The sequence below is a fragment of the Sorex fumeus genome, unplaced genomic scaffold (genome assembly GCF_029834395.1).
Source record: "Sorex fumeus unplaced genomic scaffold, SorFum_2.1 ptg000087l, whole genome shotgun sequence".
Taxonomy (NCBI): domain Eukaryota; kingdom Metazoa; phylum Chordata; class Mammalia; order Eulipotyphla; family Soricidae; genus Sorex; species Sorex fumeus.
In genome coordinates, this window is record NW_026606144.1 from 4,161,573 (window position 1) to 4,178,655 (window position 17,083).

The following is a 17,083-nucleotide window of genomic DNA, read 5'->3' on the forward strand; positions in this document are numbered from 1 at the left end:
TCATTCACTGCGAATCTGGAATTCATCTGAAACTCCACTCCAGGCAGGCTTTCGTTATACCACTGGTGAATGCCCTTGTAACCCAATGATGATTTTCAGCTGCCCGTTCACACTCGCAGGCGTGTTGTTCAACTGGCTATCCACTCCACACTGGTTATCTCTTCATTTTCCTGTCCACAGAACCCAGACTTCAGAAATCATTGGAATCTCCACTACAGAATGTTCCATTCATTCACTGCCAATCTGGAGTTCATCAAATCTCCACTCCAGACAGGCTTTCGTTACAACACTGTTGAATGTCCAAGTAAAAGAATGATGGTTTTCAGCGTACTGTGCTGTTCAATGGTTATCCACTCCACCCTGGTCAGCTCTTCATTTTCCTGTCCACACAACACAGACATCAGAAATCATTGGAATCCCCACTACAGAATGTTCCGGTCTTTCACTGTGAGTCTGGAACACATATGAATCTTCACTCTACACAGGCATATGTTACAGCACTGGTGAGTCACCCAGAAACTTTAGATCATCTGAATCTGTACTCTAAAATCATATATGGGTTGCTTATCTTCTTCCTAACCACACTGCCCTTCTGGCGCGAAAGCACAGCAGTAGGACGTGTGCATCACGCAGACAGGCTGGCCGACCCGGGTTCAATTACTTGCCCTCTCAGAGAGCTCGGGAAGCTATCGAGACTATCTGGCCCTCTAAGCAAAGCCTGACAAGACACCCGTGAAATATTCCATATGACGAAATTACAGTCACCACAAGTCTCTAAAGGAAGTCGTTACTAAACCGTGCCAGAAAATGAATGTGGTCCGGGAGGACTGGGAGAGTGACAGCGATCCACACTGCTGAGTAGTGAATTCCTCTCAATATCCAATGTATTAGGCCTGGGTTTCTTCTCGTTCTCCACGAAATCGAGTCGAATTAGGAATCTGCTAAGTGAGCATTTCTGTCAACTCTCCCCAATCATCCTGTTCAGCTCCCTATCCAGTCAAATATCGTATACTGTTCATTAACCCTTCCACACTAGCGGGCGACATGAGTTCATCAAAATATCAACACCTACATATCTGGTATTCATCTGCCTGTGCACTCAAGAAAGCCGAAGTTTTCATCATCCTGTCCACTCTACCCAGGCCTGGTGTGCATCGACATCTAAATCAATCGAAACAATATGGACTCTCCCGGTCAACGCCACCAGTGGTGGTGATGATCTATGCCTCTAAAGCTCGTCAGGGTTGGGATTACTCTGCATGTCCCAGTAACACAATGCTGGTGGTCCGCGGCCTGTTCACAAAACGTAGGCGTTGTGTTCACTGGCAATCCACTCCACCTTCCTCAGGTCTTCATTTCCTGGTGTTCATAACCCAGAGTTCTGAAAACATTGGTATCTCCACTACAGAATGTTCCATTCATTCATTGTGAATCTGGTATTCATCTGAATCTCCACTCCAGGCAGGCTTTCGTTTTACCACTGGTGAATGTCCGAGTAACCCAATGCTGGATTTCCATGGCCTTTTCACACTAGCAGGCGTGCTGTTCAATTGACTATTCACTCCACACTGCTCACCTCTTTATTTTCCTATCCACACAACCCAGACTTCAGAAATCATTGGAATCTCCACTAAAGAATGTTCCATCATTCACTGCCAATCTTGAGTTTATCGAATCTCCATTCCAGGCAGTCTTTCATTACACCACTCGTGAATGTCCAAGTAACCCAATGCTGGTTTTGAGCGGTCTGTACACACTCGCAGGCATGCTGTTCAACTGGCTATCCACTCAAACCTCTTCAGCTCTTCATTTTCCTGTCCACACAACCCAGACTTCAGAAATCATGGTAATCTCCACTAAAGAATGTTCCATTCATTCACTGTCAATCTGGAATTCATCTAAATCTCCACTCCAGGCAGAATTTCGTTACACCACTGGTGAAGACCCAAGTAACCCAATGCTGATTTCAGCAGCCTGTTCAAACTCGCAGTCCTGCTGTTCAACTGGCTATCCAGTCTAACTTGATCAGGTCTTCGTTTTCGTGTCGATACAACCCAGACTTCAGAAATCATTGGAATCTCCCCTACAGAATGTTCCATTTATTCTCTGTGAACCCGGCATTCATCTGAATCTCTACTCCAGGCAGGCTTTTGTTACACCACTGGTGAATATACAAGTAACCCAATGTTGGTTTTCAGCGTCTTGTTCACACTCAGGGGCGTGCTGTTCAAGTAGCTATCCACTCAATTCCATTCATTCATTGCGAATCTGGAATTCATCTAAAACTCCACTCCAGGCAGGCTTTCGTTACATCACTGGTGTATGTCCAAGTAACCCAATGCTGGTTTTCAGTGGCCTGTGCTTTTGACTGGCTCTACACTCCACCCTGGTCAGCTCTTCATTTTCCTGTCCACAGAATCAGACATCAGAAATCATTGGAATCTCCACTACAGAATGTTCCGGTCATTCACTGCGAGACTGGAATACATCTAAATCTCCACTCTGTGCAACCATTCGTTACAGCACTGGTATGTCTACCCAGATACTTGAAATCATCCGAATCTGTACTTTAAAATCTTCCATGGGCTGCTTTTCATCATTCTATCCACACTGCTATTCTGGCGCGAAAGCACAGCAGTAGGACCTGTGCCTCACGCAGCCATCCTGGCCGAGCCGGTTTCAATTCCTAGCCCTCTCAGAGAGCCCCAGATGCTACCGAGAGTATCTGGCCTTCGCGGCAAAGCCTGGCAATCCACCCGTGAAATATTCCTTATGCCAAAATTACAGTTACCACCAGTCTCCAAACAAAGACGTTACTGAACCGCGCCAGCAAATCAATGAAATCCGGGAAGACTGGGAGAGTGACAGTGATCCACACTGCTGAGTAGTGAATTCATCTCAATATCCAATGTATTAGGGCGGCGTTTCTTCTCATTCTCCACGAAATCTAGTCGAATTAAAAATCTGCCAAGTGAGCATTTGCTGTCAACTCTCCCCAGGCTTGCTGCTCTGCTCCCAATCCAGCCAAATGTAGTATTCTGTTATTTAACCATGCCACACTACCGAGCGACCTGAGTTCATCTAAATATCAACACGTACATATCTGGTTTTCATCTGCCTGTACACTCAATCAAGCTAAAGTTTTCAACATCCCGTCCTCTCTAACCTGTCAGGCTCTGCATCCATTTCTGAATCAATCGAAACCACAGAGTAGTCTCCCGGTCAATGCCACTCAGTGGGGGTGATGATCGTATGCCTCTAAAACTCGTCAGGGTTGGGATTCTTCTGCATGTCCCAGTAACCAAATGCTAGTAGTCAGCGGTCTGTTAACAAACCGCAGGCGTGGTTTTCACTGGCTATTCACTCCATCCTGGTCAGCTCTTCATTTCCTGGTGCTATTAACCCAGAGTTCTGAAATCATTGGTATCTCCACTCCAGAATGTTCCATTTATTCACTGCGAATCTGGAATTCATCTGAATCTTCTCTCCGATATAGCACAGTGGGTAGTGCGTTCGCCTTACAAGCGGCCAAAATGGCCGACCCGAGTTCGATTCCTCCGCCCCTGTCGGAGAGCCCGGCAAGCTACCGAGAGTATTGGATATGCCAGACACAGTAACAACAAAGTCTCCAATGGAGACGTTACTGGGCCCGCTCTAGCAAATCGACGATCAACGGGAGGGCCTTTACCTTTACCTTTACCTTCTCTCCAGCAAGGCATTCATTACACCACTGGTGAATGTCAAAGTAACACTATCTTGTTTTTCAGCGGTCAGTTCACACTCGCAGGGGTGATGTTCAACTGACTATCCATTCAACCCTGGTCAGCTATTCATTTTTCTGTCCACACAACCCAGACTTCAGAAATCATTGGAATCTCCACTACAGAATGTTCCATTCATTCACTGCCAATCTGGAGTTCTTCGAATATCCACTCCAGGCAGGCTTTCGTTACACCACTGGTGAATATCCAAGTAACACAATTATGCTTTTCACCTGCCTGTGCTGTTCACTGGCTATCCACTTCACCCTGCTCATTTATTCATTTTCCTGCCCACGCAACCCAGATATCAGAAATTATTGGTATCTCCACTAAGAATGTTCCATTTATTCACTGCCAATTTGGAGTTCATCGAATCTCCACTATAGGCAGGCTTATGCTACACCACTGGTGAATAACCTAGTAACCCATGCTGGTTTTCAGCGTCCTGTTCACATTCGCAGGAGTGCTGTTCAATTGGCTACACACTCCACCCAGGTCAGCTCTTCATTTTCCTGTCCGCACAACCCAGGCTTCAGAAATCATTGGAATCTCCACTACAGAATGTTCCATTCATTCACTGCCAGTCTGAACTTCATCGAATCTCCACTCCAGGCAGGCTTTCTGTTGGAGTACAAGGAGCTTAGGTCTATCAGGTTGCACCCATCACAGTGCTCCTGAGTCATTCCTATTACTTTGTTTGTCTGTAAACACTTCTATGCTCTCTTCCACAACCAATTTGTAAGGTCTCTTCTTAGACACTAAAGCTGTACTATAAGTTTATATTGCCTTTCTCCTCTCCTGATATCTTTTGAGCAGTTTATTTTAATGCAATGACCTTTTGTATAGATACAGGAAGACAATTAATTAATATGCTTTGTAACTTAGGAATTGATTGGCTTAGAATATTATTCTCTCCTGGGAATCTGCCTTCTCAACTTAAGCCTCAGTTGCCCTCACTTCCTAGCACCACAAGGGCAGGATCCCGACGTGGGACTGGATGGAACCAGGGCAAGCCGGTAAGTTATGTGCTACCCTGGAATCACGATGGGCCTGGCCAAGGTGCCACGATTTTTGTCTATAAGTTAAGAGTTTGATCATAGGCAAATGCTGTCATGATCCAAAAGTAACAATGAGACTTGGACTCTGCTGCTAGGAATAGGAAAGCTACCTGGCCTGAGCACTGGAGTCTGAGATTGAGATGGCCCTGGGAGAGCAATTCTATAAGCTCAAGGTATTTCTTACTGTGTCCATCCGAAATGATTAATATTATGTATGCTTACATTTTGGTTGGACAAGGAGAGGTGAAACACTTCCTAGATGCAGTTTTCCTGTGTGTCCTGACTAGCTTGGATGAGACTAAACTTTCTCCCCTTCAAACTGCCCTCAGGAAATGAATTCAGTATATTGAGGCAGTTTCTCTTATCTCCCAGGAACCTAGCTGGCCTTAGGTATGCAGATCCCAGGTGCTAAGCCAGGCCTGATCTTTGGGATGTAGATGCCTGGCTCCAAGCTGGTTAATTTTGTAGATGTAGATTCCAAGCTCTACCAGACTTGTCTTTGTTGTGCTAATCCAAGTGCTTGTAGTTTGTAAAAGAATTACTGGTCTGCAGATGTAAAGAAACAATGTATGTTGTGCCTCAATGCTCTTTCTGTAACTCCTTTTGATGACATCACTATATTGCGCCCTTTAGAGGTACTATGATCTATATAAGGGAGATTTTAGGGCTCTCTAGGGGACACGTGAATCAGAGAACCTGGGAAGATGGGACTGAGCACAGAAGCTGAGAGAACAAAGGTGCACGTGCTTGAGAGATCCTGGGGCCTTCATGACATACATCTCTTCCGTGTAATAAACTGCTGCTAAGACAAACCAGCTTGGCCCCCGTTTCCTTTCTTGACCTGACAATCACCATCGACCTCCCTGGAGTGGGGAAACGGCCTGAACGCCGGCCTTTTAAATTTTTTGTGTATTTACAAACTTTCATTCAAACACTGGTAAATGTCCAAGTAACCCAATGCTGGATTTCAGAGGCCTGTTCACACTCGCAAGCGTGCTGTTCAACTGGCTATCCGTACCAACCTGGTCAGCTCTTCCTTTTCCTGTCCACACAACCAAGACTTCAGAAATTATTGGAATCTCCACTACAGAATGTTCCATTCATTCACTGCCAATCTGGAGTTCTTCGAATCTCCAGTGCAGGCAAGCTTTCGTTACAACACTGGTGAATGTCCAAGTCACCCAATGATGATTTTCAGTCCTCTGTGCTGTTCACTGGCTATGCACTCCACCCACGTCAGTTCTTCATTTTCCTGTCCAAACAACCCAAGCATGAAAAATCATTAGAATCACCACTACAGAATGCTCCGTTCATTCACTGCGAGTCTAGAATACATCTGAATCTCCGGTTATTCACTGAGAGTCGGGAATACACCTGAATCTCCACTCTACGCAGGCATTCGTTACAGCACTGGTGAGTCTACCCAGATACTTGAAGTCATCTGAATCTGCACTCTAAAAGCGTCCAGGAGTTCCTATTCATCTGCCTATCCACACTGCCATTCTGGAGCAAAAGCACAACAGTAGTACCTGTGCATCACGCAGCAGACTGGCAGAGCTGTGTTCTATACCTCGCCCTCTCAGAGAGCCCGGGAAATTACCGAGAGTATCAGGTCCTCCTGGCAAAGCATGGCAAGCACCCGTGAAATACTCCATATGCCAAAATTACAGTCACCACAAGTCTCCAAATGAAGACGCTACTGAACCGCACCAGCAAATCAATGAAGTCCAGGAGGACTGGGAGAATGACAGCGATTTACACTGCTGAGAAGTGAATTCATCTCAATATCCAATGTATTAGGCCTGCATTTCTTCTTGTTCTCCACGAAATCGAGTAGAATTAGAAATCTGCCAAGTAAGCATTTGCTGTCAACTCTCACCAGGCTTGCTTTTCAGCTCCCTATCCAATCAAATATAGTATTCTGTTCATTAATCCTGCAACACTACCGAGCTAACTGAGTTCATCTGAATGTCAACACCTACATATCTGGTTTTCATCTGCCTGTGCACTCAATCAAGCCAAAGTTTTCATCATCCCGTCCACTCTAACGAAGCCTGGTGTGCATCGACTTCTGAATCAATTGAAACCATATGCTACTCTCCCTGTCAACGCCACCCAGTGGTGTTGATGATCGTATGCCTCTAAAACTCATCAGCGTTGGGATTCTTCTTCATGTCCCAGAAACCAAATGCTAGTGGTCAGCGGCCTGTTGACATACTGCAGACGTGGTGTTCACTCCACCCTGGTCAGCTCTTCATGTCCTGGTGCCCATAACCAGAGTTCTGAACTCATTGGTATCTCCACTACAGAATGTTCCATTCATTCACTGCGAATCTGAAATTCACCCGAGTCTCGACTCCAGGCAGGCTTTCTTTACTTCACTGGTGAATATCCAATTACCCAATGCTGTTTTCAGTGGCCGGTTCACACTCCCAGATGTGCTGTTCAACTGGCTATCCACTCAACCTGGTCAGCTCTTCATTTTCCTGTCCACACAACCTAGACTTCAGAAACCATTAGAAACTCCACTACAGAATGTTCCATTCATTCACTGCCAATCTGGAACTCATCGAATCTCCACTCCAGGCAGGCTTTTGTTACACCACCGGTGAATATCCAAGTAAGCCAATGCTGGTTTTTAACGGCCTGTTCACACTCGCAGGCGTGATCTTCAGTGGCTATCAAGTCCACCCTGGTCAGCTCTTCATTTCCTGGTGCCAATAACCCAGAGTTCTGAAATAATTGGTATCTCCAATACAGAATGTTCCACTCATTCACTGTCAATCTGGAATTCCTCGAATCTCCCCTCCAGGCAGGATTTCTTTACACCACTGGAGGATATAAAAGTAACCCAATGATGGTTTTCAGCGGCCTTTTCACACTCACAGGTGTGATGTTCCACTGGCATTCCACTCCAACCAGGTCAGCTCTCCATTTTCCTTTCCACACAACCCAAAAGTAGGAAACCATTGGAATCTCCACTACAGAATGTTGCATTCATTCACTGCCAATCTGGAGTTCTTCGAATCTCCACTTCAGGCAGGCTGTCGTTACACCACTGGTGAATATCCAAGTCACCCAATGATGGTTTTCAGCGGCATGTTCTTATCACTGGCTATCCACTTCACCCTGGTGAGCTCTTCATTTTCCTGTCCACAGAACCGAGACATCAGAAATCATTGGAATTCCCACTTCAGTATGTTCCGGTTATTCACTGAGAGTCAGGAATACACCTGAATCTCCACTCTACTCAGGCATTCGTTACAGCCCTGGTATGTCTACCCAGAAACTTGAAATCATCTGAATCTGCACTCTAAAATCCTCCATAGACTGCTTTTCATCTTCCTATCCACACTGCCTTTCTGGCGCGAAAGCACAGCAGTAGGACATGTGCGTCACACAGCCAGGCTGGCCGAGCCACGTTCAATTCCTCGCCCACTCAGAGAGCCCGGGGAGGCTAACGAGCGTATCTGGCCCTCGCGGCAAAGCCTGGAAATCCACCCGTGAAATATTCCATATGGCAAAATTACAGTCAACACAAAACTCCAAGAGAAGACGCTACTGAACCGCGCCAGCGAATCAATGATGTCCGGGAGGACTGGGAGAGTGAAAGCGATCCACACTGCTGAGTAGTGAATTCATCTCAATATACAATGTATTAGACCTGCGTTTCTTCTCGTTCTCCATGAAACCGAGTCGAATTAGAAATCTGGCAATTGAGCATTTGCTTTCAACTCTCCCCAGGCCAGCTCTTCAGCTCCCTATCCAGTCGAATATAGTAATCTGTTCTTGAACCCTGCCACATTACCAAGCGACCTGAGTTCAACTAAATATCAACACTTACATATCTGGTTTTCATCTCCCTGTGCACTCAATCAAGCCGAAGTTTTAAGCATCCTGTCAACTTTACCCAGGCCTATTGTGCATCGACTTCTGAATCATTCGAAAACATATGGTACTCTCCCGGTGAACGCCACCCAGTGGTGGTGATGATCATGTGCCTCTAAAACTCCTCAGGGTTGGAATTCTTCTGCATGTCCCAGTAACCGAAGGCTAGTGGTCAGCGGCCTGTTCACATACTGCAGGCATGTTGTTCACTGGCTATCCACTCCACAGTGGTCAGCTCTTTCATTTGCTGTTCACACAACCTAGAGTACAGAAATAATTGGAATCTCCACCTAATAATGTACCATTCATTCACTGGAATCTGGAGATTATTGAATTTCCACTCAAGTCAGGCTTTGGTTACACCACTGGTGAATGTCCAAGTAACCCAATGCTGGTTTTCAGCCTCCTGTTCACACTCGCAGACGTGTTGCTCAACTGGCTATTCACTGAACCCTGGTCAGATTTTCATTTTCCTGTCCACAGAATCAAGATTTCAGAAATCATTGGAATCTCCATTACTGAATGTTCCATTCATTCACTGCCAATCTGGAGATCATCGAATCTCCACTACAGGCAGGCTTTCGTTACACCACTGCTGAATGTCCAAGTAACCCAACGTTGGTTTTGAGTATCCTGTCACAGTTGCAGGCATGCTGTTCAACTGGTTATCAGCTCCACAGTGGTCAGCTCTTTCATTTCCTGTCCACACAACCCAGACTACAGAAATCATTGGAATCTCCACTAGAGAATGTACCATTCGTTCATTGGAATCTGGAGATTATCGAATCTCCAATCAAGTCAGGCTTTCGTTACACCACTGCTGAATGTCCAAGTAACCCAATGCTGCTTTTCAGAGGCCTGTTCAAACTCCCAGGACGGCTGTTCAACTGTCTATCCACTCTAAACTGGTCTGGACTTCATTTTCCATTCCACACAACCCAGATTTCAGAAATTATTGGAATCTCCACTACAGAATTTTCCATTCATTCACTGTCATTCTGGAATTCAGCGAATCTCCACTCCAGGCAGGCTTTGGTTACACCACTAGTGAATATCCAAGTAAACCAATGCTGGTGTTCAGGGTCATGTTCAAACTCCTAGAAGTGCTGTTCAACTGGCTATCCATTCCACCGTGGTCAGCTCTTTCTTTTCTTGTCCACACAACCCAGACTTCAGAAATCTTTGAAATCTCCACTAGAGAATGTTCCATTCATTCACTGCCTATCTGGAGTTGATCGATACTCCACTCCAGGCAGGATTTCGTTACAACACTGGTGAATATCTAAGTAACTCAATGTTGGTTTTCATCGTCCTGTTCACATTCAGAGGCATGCTTTTCAACTGGCTATCCACTCAACTCTGGTCAGCTCTTCATTTTACTGTCCACATAACCCAGACTTCAGAAACCATTAGAATCTCCACTACAGAATGCTCCATTCATTCACTTCCAATCTGGAATTCATCGAATCTCAACTCCAGTCAGGCTTTTGTTACACCACTGGTGAATATCCAATTAACCCAATGCTGGTTTTCAGCAGCCTGTTCATAGTCGCTGGCATGCTGTTCAAATGGCTATGCACTGAACCCTGGTCAGCTATTCATTTTCATGTCCACACAACCCAGACTACAGAAATCATTGGAATTTTCACTACAGAAGGTTCCTTTCGTTCTCTGCCAATCTGGAATTCATCGAATATCTACTCCAGGCAGGATTTCTTTACACCACTGGTGAATATCCAAGTAACCCAATGCTGGTTTTCAGCAGCCTGTTCGTAGTCGCAGGCGTGCTGTTCAACTAGCTCTCCATTCCAACCGGCTCAGCTCTTCATTTTCCTGTCCACACAACGTAGAATTCAGAAACCTTTGGAATCTCCACTAAAGAATGTTCCATTCAGTTACTGCCAATCTAGAATTCATGGAATCTTCACTCGCGGCTCGCTTTCGTTACACCATTGGTGAATGTCCAAGTAAACCAATGCTGGTTTTCAGCGTCCTGTGCACACTCGCAGGCGTGCTGTTCAACTGGCTATCCACTCCACCCTGGTCAGCTCTTCCTTTAACTGTACACACAACCCAGACTTCAGAAATCTTTGGACTCTCCACTACAGAACGTTCAATTTATTCACTACCTATCTGGAGTTCTTTGAATTTCCACTCCAGGCAGGCTTTCGCTACACCACTGGTCTATATCCAAGTCACCCAATGCTGACTTTCAGTGTCCTGTTACAGTCGCAGGCGTGCTGTTCAACTGGCTATCCATTCCAAAGTGGTCAACTCTTTCATTTCTCTCCACACAACCCGGACTTCAGAAATCATTGGAATCTCCACAACAAAATGTACCGTTAATTCACCGGAATCTGGAGATCATCGAATCTCCACTCAAGGCAGGCTATCGTTACACCACTACTGAATATCCAAGTAACCCAATGCTGCTATTCAGAACACTGTTGAAACTCGCATGTCTGCTGTTCAACTGTCGATCCACTCTAAACTGGTGTGCACTTCATTTTCCTGTCCACACAACCCAGATTTCAGAAGCAATTGGAATCTCCACTACAGAATTTTCCATTCATACACTGCCAATCTGGAATTCATCGAATCTCCACTCCAGGCAGGTTTTCGTTACGCCACTAGTGAATATCCAAGTAACCCAAAGCTAGTTTTGAGCGTCCTGTCACAGTCGTAGGCGTGCTGTTCAACTGGCTATCCAGTCCACAGTGGTTAGCTCTTTCATTTGCTGTTCACGCAACCCAGAGTACAGAAATAATTGGAATCTCCACTACTGAATGTACCATTCATTTAATGGAATCAGGAGATTATCAAATTTCCACTCAAGGCAGGCTTTCGTTACGCCACTGTTGAATGTCCAAGTAACCCAATGCTGGTTTTCAGCGTCCTGTTCACATTCGCAGGCGTGCTGTTCAAGTGGCTAACCACTGAATCCTGGTCAGCTTTTCATTTTCCTGTCCACAGAACCAAGATTTCAGAAATCATTGGAATCTCCACTACTGAATGTTCCATTCAGTCACTGCCAATCTGGAGATCATCCAATCCCCACTACAGGCAGGCTTTCGTTACACCACTGCTGAATGTCCAAGTAACCCAAGGTTGGTTTTGAGCATCCTGTCACAGTCGCAGGTATGCTGTTCAACTGGATATCTGTTCCACAGTGGTCAGCTCTTTCATTTCCTGTCCACAAAACCCAGACTACAGAAATCATTGGAATCTCCACTAGAGAATGTACATTCATTCACTGGAATCTGGAGATTATCGAATGTCCAGTCAAGGGAGGGTTTCGTTACACCACTGCTGAATGTCCAAGTAACCCAATGCTGGTATTCAGAGGCCTGTTTAAACTCGCAGGACTGCTGTTCAACTGTCTATCCACTCTCAACTGGTCTGGACCTCATTTTCCTTTCCACACAACCCAGATTTCAGAAATTATTGGAATTTCCACTTAGAATGTTCCATTGATTCTCTGCCATTCTGAAATTCTTCGAATCTCCACTCCAGGCAGGCTTTGGTTTACACCACTAGTGAATATCCAAGTAAACCAATGCTGGTGTTCAGCGTCATGTTCACTCTCCTAGAAGTGCTGTTCAACTGGCTATCCATTCCACCGTGGTCAGCTCTTTCTTTTCCTGTCCACACAACCCAGACTTCAGAAATCTTTGGACTCTCCACTACAGAATATTCCATTCATTCACTGCCATTCTGTAGTTCATCGATTCTCCACTCCACGCAGGATTTCGTTACAACACTGGTTTATGTCCAAGTAACTCAATGTTGGTTTTCATCGTCCTGTTCACATTCAGAGGCGTGCTTTTCAACTGGCTATCCACTCAACTCTGGTCAGCTCTTCATTTTACTGTCCACATAACCCAGACTTCAGAAACCATTAGAATCTCCACTACAGAATGTTCCATTCATTCACTTCCAATCTGGAATTCATCGAATCTCCACTCCAGTCAGGCTTTTGTTACACCGCTGGTGAATATCCATTTAACCCAATGCTGGTTTTCAGCAGCCTGTTCATAGTCGCAGGCGTGCTGTTCAACTAGCTCTCCATTCCAACCGGCTCAGCTCTTCATTTTCCTGTCCACACAACGTAGAATTCAGAAACCTTTGGAATCTCCAGTACAGAATGTTCCATTCAGTAACTGCCAATCTGGAATTCATGGAATCTCCACTCGAGGCTGGCTTTCGTTCCACCATTGGTGAATGTCCAAGTAACCCAAAGCTGGTTTTCAGTGTCCTGTTCATAGTCGCAGGCGTGCTGTTCAACTGGCTATCCTCTCCACCCTGGTCAGCTCTTCCTTTACCTGTACACACAACCCAAACATCAGAAATTATTGGTATCTCCACTACAGAATGTTCAATTCATTCATTGCCAAACTGGAATTCTTTGAATCTCCACTCCACGCAGGCTTTCGTTACACCACTGGTCAATGTCCAAGTCACCCAATGCTGATTTTCAGCGTCCTGTTACAGTCGCAGGCGTGTTGTTCAACTGGCTCTCTACTCCAAAGTGGTCACCTCTTTTATTTCCTCTCCATACAACCCGGACTTCAGAAATCGTTGGAATCTCCACAACAGAACATACCATTAACTCACCAGAATCTGGAGATCATCGAATCTCCACTCCAGGCAGTCTTTTGTTACACCATTTCTGAATGTCCAAGTAACCCAATGCTAGTTTTCAGAGGTCTGTTCAAACTTGCAAGCCTGCTGTTCAAAAGTCTATCCACTCTAAACTGGTACGCACTTCATTTTTTCTATCCACACAACCCATATTTCAGAAATTATTGGAATCTCCACTACAGAATGTTCCATTCATTCACTGACAATCTGGAATTCATCGAATCTCCACTCCAGGCAGGCTTTCGTTACACCACTAGTGAATATCCAAGTAACCCAATGCTGGTGTTCATAGTCTTGTTCACACTCAGAGGTGTGCTTTTCAACTGGCTTTCCACTCAACCCTGGTCTGTTCTTCATTTTCCTGTCCACACAACCCAGACTACAGAAATCATTGGAATTTCCACTATAGAAGTTTCATTTCATTCTCTGTCAATCTGGAATTCTTCGAATATCCATTCTAGGTAGGATTTCTTTGCACCACTGGTGAATATCCAAGTAACCAAATGCTGGTTTTCAGCAGCCTGTTCATAGTCGCAGGCGTGCTGTTCAACGTGCTATCCATTCCACTCTGGTCAGCTCTTCATTTTCCAGTCCACACAACGTAGAATTCAGAAACCGTTGGAATCTCCACTACAGAATGTTCCATTCAGTAACTGCCAATCTGGAATTCATGGAAACTCCACTCCCTGCTGGCTTTTGTTACACCATTTGTGAATGTCCAAGTAACCCAATGATGGTTTTCAGCGTGCTGTTCACACTCGCAGGCGTGCTGTTCAACTGGCTATCCTCTCCAACCTGGTCAGCTCTTCTTTTTCCTGTACACACAACCAAGACTTCAGAAATTATTGGTATCTCCACTACAGAATGTTCAATTTATTCACTGCCTATCTGGAGTTCTTTGAATCTCCACTCCAGGCAGGCTTTCGCTACACCACTGGTCAGTATCCAAGTCACCCAATGCTGATTTTCAGCGTCCTGTTACAGTCGCAGACGTGTTGTTCAACTAGCTATCTACTCCAAAGTGGTCACCTCTTTCATTTCCTCTCCATACATCCCGGACTTCAGAAATCATTGGAATCTCCACAACAGAATGTACCATTAATTCACCGGAATCTGGAGATCATCGAATCTCCACTTAAAGCAGGCTTTCGTTATACCACTGCTGAATATACATTGGAATATCCACTTTAAAATATTCCAATCATTGGCTTCGAATCTGGAATCCATCTGAATCTCCACTCCAGGCAGGCTTTCATTACAATACTGCTAAATGTCCAAGTAACCCAACGCTGGTTTTCAGAGGCCTTTTCACACTCACAGGCGTGCTCTTCAACTGGCTATCCACTGAACCCTGCTCAGCTCTTCATTTTCCTTTCCACACAACCCAGATTTCAGAAATCATTGGAATCTCTATTACAGCCTGTTTCATTCATTCACTGAAATCTGGAGATCATCGAATCTCCACTCCAGGCAGGCTTTAGTCACATCACTGCTGAATGTCGAAGCAATACAATGGTGGTTTTCAAAGTCCTGTTCACACTCACAGGTGTGCTGTTCAACGACTATCCACTGAACCCTGGTCAGCTCTTCATTTTCCTGCCCACACAAACCAGATTTCAGAAATAATTGGAATCTCCACTACAGAAATCATTGTAATCTCCATTATATTGACTGCGAATCTGGAATTCATCTCAATCTCCACTCCTGGCAGGCTTTCCTTACATTACTGTTGAATGTACCGGTAACACAATGCTGGTTTTCAGCGTCCTGTTCACATTCGCAGGCGTACTGTTCAACTGGCTCTCCACTGATCCCTGGTCTGCTCTTCCTTTTCCTGTTCACAAAACCTAGACTTCAGAAATAATTGGAATCTACAGTACAGAATGTTCAATCTGTCACTGCCAATCTGGAGTTCCCTGAAACTCCACTCCAGGCAGGCTATTGTTACACCACTGGTGAATGTCCAAGTAACCCAATGCTGGTTTTCAGCGTGCTGTTCACATTCGCAGGCGTGCTGCTCAACGGCCTATCCACTCCATATTGGTCAGTTCTTTTGTTTCCTGTCCACACAAACCAGACTACAGAAATCATTGTAATCTCCATTACAGAATGTTCCATTCATTCACTGCCAATCTGGAGATCATCGAATCCCCACTCCAGGCAGGCTTTCATTACACCACTGCTGAATGTCCACATAACCCAGTGCTGGTTTTCAACGTCCTGTTCGTACTCGCAGGCGTGCTGATCAACTGGCTTTCCACTCAAACCTGGTCAGCTCTACCTTTTCCTGTCCACACAATCCAGACTTCAGAAAAAATTGTAATCTCCACTACAGAATGTTCCATACATTCACGGCCAGTCTGGAGATCATCGAATCTCCACTCCAGGCAGCCTTTCGTTACACCACTGCTGAATGTCCAGGTAACCCAGTGCTGGTTTTCAGAGGACTTGTCACACTCGCAGACGTGCTGTTCAACTGGCTATCCACTCCATCCTGGTAAGCTCTTCATTTTCCTGTTCACACATCCCAGACTTCAGAAATCATTGGAATCCCCACTACAGAATGTTCCATTCATTCACTTCGAAATTGTAATTCTTCTGAATCTCCACTCCAGGCAGACTTTCGCTACACCACTGGTGAATGTCCAAGTAACCCATTGCTGGTTTTCAGCGTCCTGTTCACAGTCGCAGACGTGCTGTTCAACTGGCTATCCACTCCACAGTGTTCATGTCTTTATTTTGCTACCCACACAAACTGGACTTCAGAAATCATTGGAATCTGCACTACAGAATGTTTCATTCATTCAATGCCAATCTGGAGATCATCAAATCTCCACTCCAGGCAGGCATTTGTTACCCCACTAATGAATGTCCAAGTAACCCTATGCTGGTTTTCAGAGCCTGTTCAAACTCGCAGGCCTGCTCTTCAACTAGCTATCCACTCAACCCTGGTCAGCCCTTCATTTTCCTATACACGTAACCTAGACTTCAGAATCCAGTAAAATCTTCACTACAAAATGTTTCATTCATTCACCGACAATCTAGAATTCATCGAATCTCCACTCCAGGCAGGGTTTCGTTACATCATTGGTGAATATCCAAATAACACAATGCTGGTTTTCAGCGGACTGTGCACACTCGTAGGCATGCTGTTCAACTGGCTATCCACTCAAACCTGGTCAGCTCTTCCTTTTCCTGTCCACACAACCCAGAATTCTGAAATCATTGGAATCTCCACTACAGAATGTACCATTCATTCACTGCGAATCTGGAATTAACTGAAACTCAACTCCATGTAGACTTTGTTACACCACTGGTGAATGTCCAAGTCACCCAGTGCAGGTTTTCAAAGTCCTATTCACATTCGCAGGAGTGCTGTTCAACTGGCTGTCCAGTGCCCAGTGGTCAGGTATTTATTTTTCTATCGACACAACACAGAATTCAAAAATCATTGGAATCTCCACTACAGAATGTTCCATTCATTCACTGCGAATCTGGAATTTATCTGAATCTCCACTACAGTTAGGCTTTCATTACACTTCTTGTGAATGTCTAAGTAACCCAATGCTGGTTTTCAGCGTCTTATTCACACTCGAAGGTGTGCTGTTCAATGGACTATCCATTCCACAGTGGTCCGCTCATTTATTTCCTGTCCGCAAAACGTAGAATTCAGAAATCGTTGGAATCTCCACTAGAGAATGTTCCATTAAGTAACTGCCAAACTGGATTTCATGG